Here is an 8,239-nt window from a genome sequence, read left to right on the forward strand (position 1 = left end):
TTCATTTTATATCCAGCAGCATTTATTACTATTAAATATTTTCTGCTCTTTGAGGCCGTTTATTCACTTGGTTTCTGTGCTTCCACAGACTCCTAGTTTTCCTTACGTCTCACCACCTGCTTGCCAGCTGGTTTTCTACGTAATTTGTGATTTAACTCCTTTTTTCCTCAGCTTTAAAGGAATGAGTACCTGAAAATGAATCTTTGTTCCTATCCTCTACCTACATTCGCTACCTGGATAGTTATCTAATACCGTATCTTTAAATAATACTTATACATTAATATATCTCACTTTTATATCTCCAGCCCTAACCACTGCTTCAAATTTTTGCATCCAACTGCCTACTGTATATCTCCATTTGGATATTTATAGGCATCTGCAGTAGATGTTACCAGTGAACTCCCAGTGTTCTTCTCCTGAGCACATGGGGGACTACACTTACTAGCCCCTTGCATTTTGGTAAGCCCACAAGAGTGCTTCTACTCAATGGTCTGAGAAGAAAGGTGTGTGACTTTTAGGTCTAAGCACAGAAGAAGAAGAGTGAAGTCTCCATGTACTCATTTCTCTTGCTTTAAAGAACAAGATGGCCCTGTCCAGATGCCATGGCTATAAAAGGTGATATCTGCTTCAGCCTATGTGGGCAAAGCCCCATACTGATTGGCTTATTCCTGTAAGAGATTTTACCATTGTGTGATAAGCTACAATTTAAGATGTGGGAGTAAATTAATCGCTGAAGTGTACCTTAGAACACTTCTATGAATATAATATCTGAAAATTAATGTGTCTAAAACAGATATTTGATTTCCTTGATATAAACATTTATTCTTCACCTCCCCCGTAGTTGTAAAAGGCATCATCATTATCCAGTTGGACAGGTCAAACATCTAGGAGTTATTCACCACACTCACAGCTAATCTATCAGACAATTCTATTAGTTCCAACTGCAAAATATTTCCTGAATCCTACAACTTTTTGTCACTGCCAACACAGTTATAGCCACATTCATTTAAGCCATAATCACCTTTGCCTGAATGGTTTGCAAAAGCCTCCCAAATAATCACCCTTTCTAATTTTATGCTTCAATACTATATTTCCTACAATGAATTCCCCAATAAAAACATAATTGCTCCCTTTACAACTCTTCCATGACTTCCTATTTCATGTGGAAGACAATCCAGATTTTTCTCGTAGCCTATAAATCTATATTATCGCTTCTACCTACTATAACGATGTCATCTCCTTTGGGTCCTGCCCTTGCTCATTGTGCTTTAAGCATTCTGATTTTCTTGACAATTCTCAAACAGCAAAGCTTATTTCTGTCTTGGGACATTTTGTTTTGTTTTTTTTTTACCTTTTGACCCCCTTCACCCAAACGTCTTGGGGCTTTTGAAGTGCCATTCCCACTCCCTCAAATGTTCTTCTCCAAGGTCTTTGCTGGTTCACTCCCTCAATATTCTGCTCAAATGTCATATCTTTACAAAAGCAATCTCTGTCACACCATGAACTCACATCATTCATTATTCCCTTCTCTTGTTTTATTTTTCTTCATAGCATGAACCACTGCAAACGTGAATGTAAGTCTATGTGCACGTGTGTGTGTGTGTGTGTGTGTGTACTTCTTTCTTATCTATATCCAACTGAGGATTGTAAACTCCATGAAGGATTTTTTCTCTGTTCACAATTCTGTCCCTGGAACTAGAATAGTCCCAGAACACAAGTGTGTACTTAGTAAATATTTGTTAAATGAATAAATAAATTCCATTGTCATTACTCTATACTCATTCCCAAATAATAAAATAGGGTTGCAGAATAATCCAAACAAATGATATTCAGCTAAACCTATGAAGTTATTACTTCTATTTGAAACTATAAATAGCTGCTTAGTCCTATGAATTTAAATCAGAATCTCAAAATGCTGAGATTTCACAATTTGTTAAATGATTGTCTATTCTTTCTGTTTGTTACCTAACTACATAAAGAGTTCTAAGCAAGCAGAGAAAATGATTTAGCTAAGATGTTTATACTGCATTACTTATTTATGCATGTAATGTATTATTAAAATAAAGTTTTGTGCTTTTGAAATCACCATCATCATGCTTACCTATGTTAAAATACCTTGACAAAATCAGAATTGATAGCTTGTATGAAACAAATTCAGGATAATTTGAAAGAAGAAGAATTATATTTTTTCATATTTCTCCAACAAAAGATTTAAAATAATGTATTGTTCACATGTACTCTTTTAAAGACTTAAAAGGTGAAATGATTATGCTATCCTTACCTCTGAGCATATCCTTAATCCACTGAAATTGCACATGATTTTATTGAGGCTACAGAGCCACTACCTGTGGCTACAATAGTGGAAACACCCAGTTTTCTATGCTTGTGACACTGCTGACAATTTGCCTATGAGATATTCTCCTTGGCTTTTCTGACACTGCAACTGTCTCCTGCTTTCCCTCCAAATGTTCTCATGAGTTCTACTAAATTTCTTTTCCTGAGAAATATTTGCATTCCTCAGAGTTCTTTCTTGCATTTGTTTTTCTGCTCTTACCATAAACATTCACTGCAGTCATCCTAGGCAATCTCTACAACTGCAACAAATTTAATTATATATATATACACCACATATTAATAATATCAATAACTTCATATCAATAGTAACTTCAATCTTATCTAGATAAGATCCAGCATCTTCCTTTGGATATCCTATAATCTACAGAAAAATCAATGTGCCTAAAACTAAATTTACTATCTTCCCTCTAAAACCATCTTCTTTTCCTTTTATTGGCGTTATCTGTGAATTTCATCAACAGGCATCAACTTCAACTCTTTGTTTTTACTTCCCATATACAATAACAAAATGTTGAGCATTTTGTCTCATAAATATACCACGAATTCAACATGTGGTGAAGAATTCCAATGTGTTGTATCAGTTTCATTTGTCTTCCAGGCATTTAGATTGAACTCTACTACCCTCTTTGAAGAGAGACCAAGGAGTCCTTCTAATAATAGACTTGATATACATGCTTTCCAAATCACACGTTTGGAAAATATTTTCTCCCAGATTGTAGCTTATCTTTTTACTTTTTACTTTGTTTAAGTGTCTTTTTATAACCGGAATTTCTTATTCTTTATGCAAATTTATCTATTTTGTCATAGTTAATGCTTGTGTGTTTTATTTATGAAATATATTGCCTCATCAAAGTGAGAAACTATTTACTTACATTTTTCAAACATGCAATTAACAAAGAATTTGTGCCAAGAATACTAGAAGAATTCCTAAGGTACAGCTGGCTAAAGAGCAATGGGCAAAAACATGAACTACCATTGGAGAGAAGAGGAAACAAAGAAAAGCGCTATGAAGAAATATTCTACTTTCATATTTTCAGAATCAGGAAAACAAAAATGGAACAAGTTCACCACAATAACATATTTTATACCCATTCAATTTGTAGAAATTAAGTGATCTGAAAGTACTCAATATTGGAGAGAATGTGAATCAATGAAATCTCTTTTACAACCATGTTGGAAAACAGTGTGTCACTATCATTGTAACTGAAATATTTCCTGGGGCTGGCTCCGTGGCCTGGTGGTTAAGTTTGGCATGCTCTGCTTCAGTGGCCCAGGTTTGTGGGTTCAGATTCAAGCCATGGACCTACATCATTCTTCAGCCATGCTGTGGCAGCAACCCACATATAAGAGTAGAGGAGGATTGGCACAGATGTTAGCTCAGGTCTAATCTTCCTAAGCAAAAAAAGAGGAAGATTGGCAATGGATGTTAGCTCACGGTGAATCTTCCTCAGCAAAAAAAAAAAAAAAGAAAGAAAAGAAATATTGTCTGCTCCATGACTCAAAATTTCTACTTCTAGATAGATACCTAGAGACATAATCATACATGTGTGCATTGTAGTGTGAATGTGCTTTTAACAATACAATTTGTAATAGAAAAAATGGAAACCAAACAAAGTATCATTGACATCAGAATGAACAAATACATGGTAGTATATTCACACAGTTAATTATGTATAGCAATGATATGTATAAGTTGATACCACATATGAAATATATGTATGGGTTAAGCAAGATGAACAAGCTCCAGAGATCTGCTATAGAACATTGTACCTAGAGTCAACAATAATGTACACTTAAAAATAGGATAGTAGATCTCATGTTAAGTATTCTTGCCACAATAAAATAAAATAAAATATATAGGGATGGAATTTTGTAATATAATGTTGAATATGAAAAGCAAATTCCAGATGATTACATATAATATGAAATTATTTTAATATGTCTAATAGCTAGCAAGACTAAATAATATAAGGTTTAATCAGATACATAGATAGTTACACACTTAAATATTATACATAAATCAAGGAACTGATTAATAGATAATTCAGGGCATAAGTTAAATCCTGTAGGTGTGATGGTGAGGTAGGGGGAAAACACAGATTAATATAAGCTACTAGTAATGTTGCAAGCCTTGGCTGAATCTTGGGTTCAGAGGTATTCATTATGTTATTAAAATGTATAAATAAATTAATTAACTATAAAAGGTGAGATGAAGCCTGGCTATACAAAGGTACATAGATCAATGACAATAATATGTCATGAATTAAAGATTAATTAATTTTTACGTATCTGAGATAATTTTTGTTAAATAGTATATTCAGTGATACATATCCTCTTCTGCTGCAGAGCATACGATATTCATATTTGCCTCCTCAGTTGTATTAATATTTCCTTATTACCGTGAATTTTCTTCCATATGCCAAATAGTCACCCCCCCAAAAACACACACATAAATTATTTATAGCTACTTTTTAAAACATAACAAGACACAGCCTAGCACTACAAATATGCTTTATTAACATGTTCTTCCTCAAAAGGACTGTTTGTTTTAGTACTTGATTTTTTAAAATTTTTAAAATTATCTCGACAAAATTTTCTCATGTTTTCATCAGTCTTACTCAAAATGTTAAAAATATGAATACTTAATTTTTATAACCAGCATCTATTTATAATATTTTAGAATACATATCATGTTAACTCAGCTGTTTTACCAAAAACACTTTTAAAAAACATAAAAGTAGCAAATGTCTAGAAAGCCAAATATTTTTATGCATACATGGAATGCCTAGTAATAGAAAATAATTTCATAGTCAGAAATTATGAATTAGTAATGTTATAAGCATATTTTATCACATAGATGTTCCTGGAGAGTTAAATATTTATTATTTAGTAAACTTCAGTTTTATTAATACCTTTCAGTATGTGTACAACATTGCTGGTAAAATTGCATGTTTGTACTATTTGTCCATCATTTACTAAAAGAGATATGCGAGAATAACTTTTTGTCATACTTTAAAAATACTGAATTTTATTTTTACAAACATAAAATCACACTTACATAAATCATGAACTTAAACCCTATAGTTTTGTTCTTATTTGAAACTTAAACTGATTATAAGTCTTCCATTTTTATCAGGTACAATAATCCAGGAGAAATCTCTTTTTTAAGTTAGAATTCCAAACCAAATAAGAGAAATGGCAATAATTTTCATTGAAGAAGTCTTTTCTTATCACAGATGAAATACAAATGAGTTGAAAATGGCACCAGAATAGTAAAATCTTGACTTATTTTATAAGTATTAAAGACTCATTTTCTTGTGGAAGATTAAAAATGTAACTAACAACACAGGTATTATTGTAAGGGATTTATATTGAAATAGCCAGTATCCCAGTGTTTAGTTTAGACAAGTAGTTCTTAAAGGCCAACAGTCAAAGGGAATTTGTCAGAGCAAAACTAAGAACAGAGGGAGGAGTCTCTGAAGTGCTAAAAGAACAGTATTTTCAAAGACCTGGTCTATAAGGTTTTGTCTGGATTTTATTCCATTCAGAAGTTTAATCAGGTAATTGGCATTTTTCTTAAATAAAGAATTTATAGAAATACTGACTAACTGGCCTATATTTGTACCCCAATCCCATAAAACATTAACCACAACCCTGCTCAGAAGACGCCTGATGTGTTATCTTTAGCTTACAGGAAACCACAAAGAGAGGAAGGAGAAAATGGCTGAGACATATAGTGAGAAGTTAAAACTGATTAAAGGCATCATGGCAGTCCCACTTGACCTGGCATAGACCCCAAAGCTCATTATACACAGCCATGGCAATGGCAGGATATAACCAAATAAGGAAAAAAAAGAGGTGGCCCCTTTCTTTCCCCAAAAAGCCTACCTAATTCCCGAATACCTTTGAGTATTCTTTCCCTTCATTACCTTGAACCCTTATAACAGGCTTAATCACCTCAGGAGCTGAGAAGTTGACTTGTGAATATAGTTCCCACTTCTCCATTCTTTGACCATTGAATAAAGCTTGTTCTGTTGAATGCTCAGCTTTGGTTTCATTTCCAATCCACTGGCATCAAACAGAAAAGAGTCCTCTAAGGAAAAGAACGGCTGATTGTAGGTTCGAGGCCCACTGGCTCTAGCTCTTCCTCAGGTCCCCAATCAGTGGCTTCCAGTCTTTCCAGAGGGAAGTAAAATTGATAACGTAATTACAACATAAGAACAGATAAAATTTGATTGAGTTTAAATATCAGTTTGTAGCATTATCTTTTCTCCTGGACAATTCCTTCTGACCCACGTTCTTATGGACTTTCTACTGTATAGATGTCCAACTCAAATCTCTACCACATCACATGGAAACATGATTGTTACAATCTAGATGAAATGCTATGATTTTAAATAACACTTTTTAATAATTCTACTCTTTGTGTATCCCAGAAGAAAATCCTGCACAAAGTGTGGGTGTGTTTGTGTGCGTGTGTGTGCACACGTGTAATATGAATTAGTTCAGATAATGTATTTGCAAGTAATAGAATCAAACTTTGGCTAACCTGGTAAGAAAAGGATGCTTCATTTAACTCAGAATCAACAGAAGAGAAAAACAAGCAATCTTTGAAAACAAGGAGTCTGGGCACCTCTTGGGAATCTTAAGTTGAAGAGGGCTTTCATTTGATTATTAAATCCTAATTCTCTTGGGTCTCTTTGTCTCTCTATGCAAGGCTGGAATTATAGAACATGTAGCATAATAGTTCCAGCTTTATTTGGCTGCTTCTACTGTGCTTGGGACAAGAAGGCAAGGGCAGATCCCTAAGAAAGGGATGATGGACAATCTGGAATAACATAAACTACCAAAAATAAGGCAAAAGTCAAGATATTTACAAACAACTTTTTTCATGTTACTGTGTTTGAGTCTATACCTACCATGAGCTAAAACTGATGTGGAATAATACTTTGGAAATGACAGACGTTCTTTCTCATACATTGACTGAAAGAGTTTCCGCTGAAGATTCTGGGAATCTTCTCTTTTACACTTTATTGGAATTCATATAAAGTAAATAATAATAATAATAGTAAGATAAATTATGGCATTCCTTGAAAATCCAAAGATTTCTTTAAGAAAAAAACATATTTTTATAATGAGATTTAAAATTTAGCTAAATTACAGCTCTTCCTATCTTTCATTGATGAGGTGATATTACTAAGTCATTATAGGGAAGGCTAGAGCTTTGAGTAAGCTTTTCAGTGGTGTTTTTTGAGGTCTCAGGCACTCAGTTCTCTTCCTGTAGGATATTTGCTGTCAAATCTCATGGCATAGTTAGCTAATGTCATAGTTACAATCTGAAATTGATGAAAATACTTCACTGAAATTCAGCTATTTGGTCCCATATGGTTTCATGATTTTATAACCAGCCTTCACTTAGTTAATGCAGAGAAATGCTACACTTAAGGATTTTTTTTCAGTTCAGAAGCTAAACAAGTAGTTCTAAAATTAATAATAATCCTATTCAACAAAGATGATGAATTATAGAGACAATTGTATCATGATGCAAGTGATCTCACTTTAAGCATGCTTATTTTAATGATTGCATGTGGTAATACATGCTCATTGTAGAGTTTTAAAAAAATACTCTAAAGCCATACAAAAGGATAAAGGAGATCATCCATAAGCCCATCACATTAAAATTTGACTAGCATGGGATGAAACAGGGATCAGAGAAAAGATGTTTTTGAATCTATGATGTTAGATGCTTCTCTCCTAATTATACAGATATACATATCTATTAAATATAAAATATACCGATTTACATTTTACTGCTTTATATTTTATTGAGATAGTTTCCATGTCCCTACTTATCTTTCAAATATATATGCATTTTTAAAGATTT

Source organism: Equus asinus, chromosome 3, assembly GCF_041296235.1.
Source record: "Equus asinus isolate D_3611 breed Donkey chromosome 3, EquAss-T2T_v2, whole genome shotgun sequence".
In the NCBI taxonomy this organism is placed as follows: Eukaryota; Metazoa; Chordata; class Mammalia; order Perissodactyla; family Equidae; genus Equus; species Equus asinus.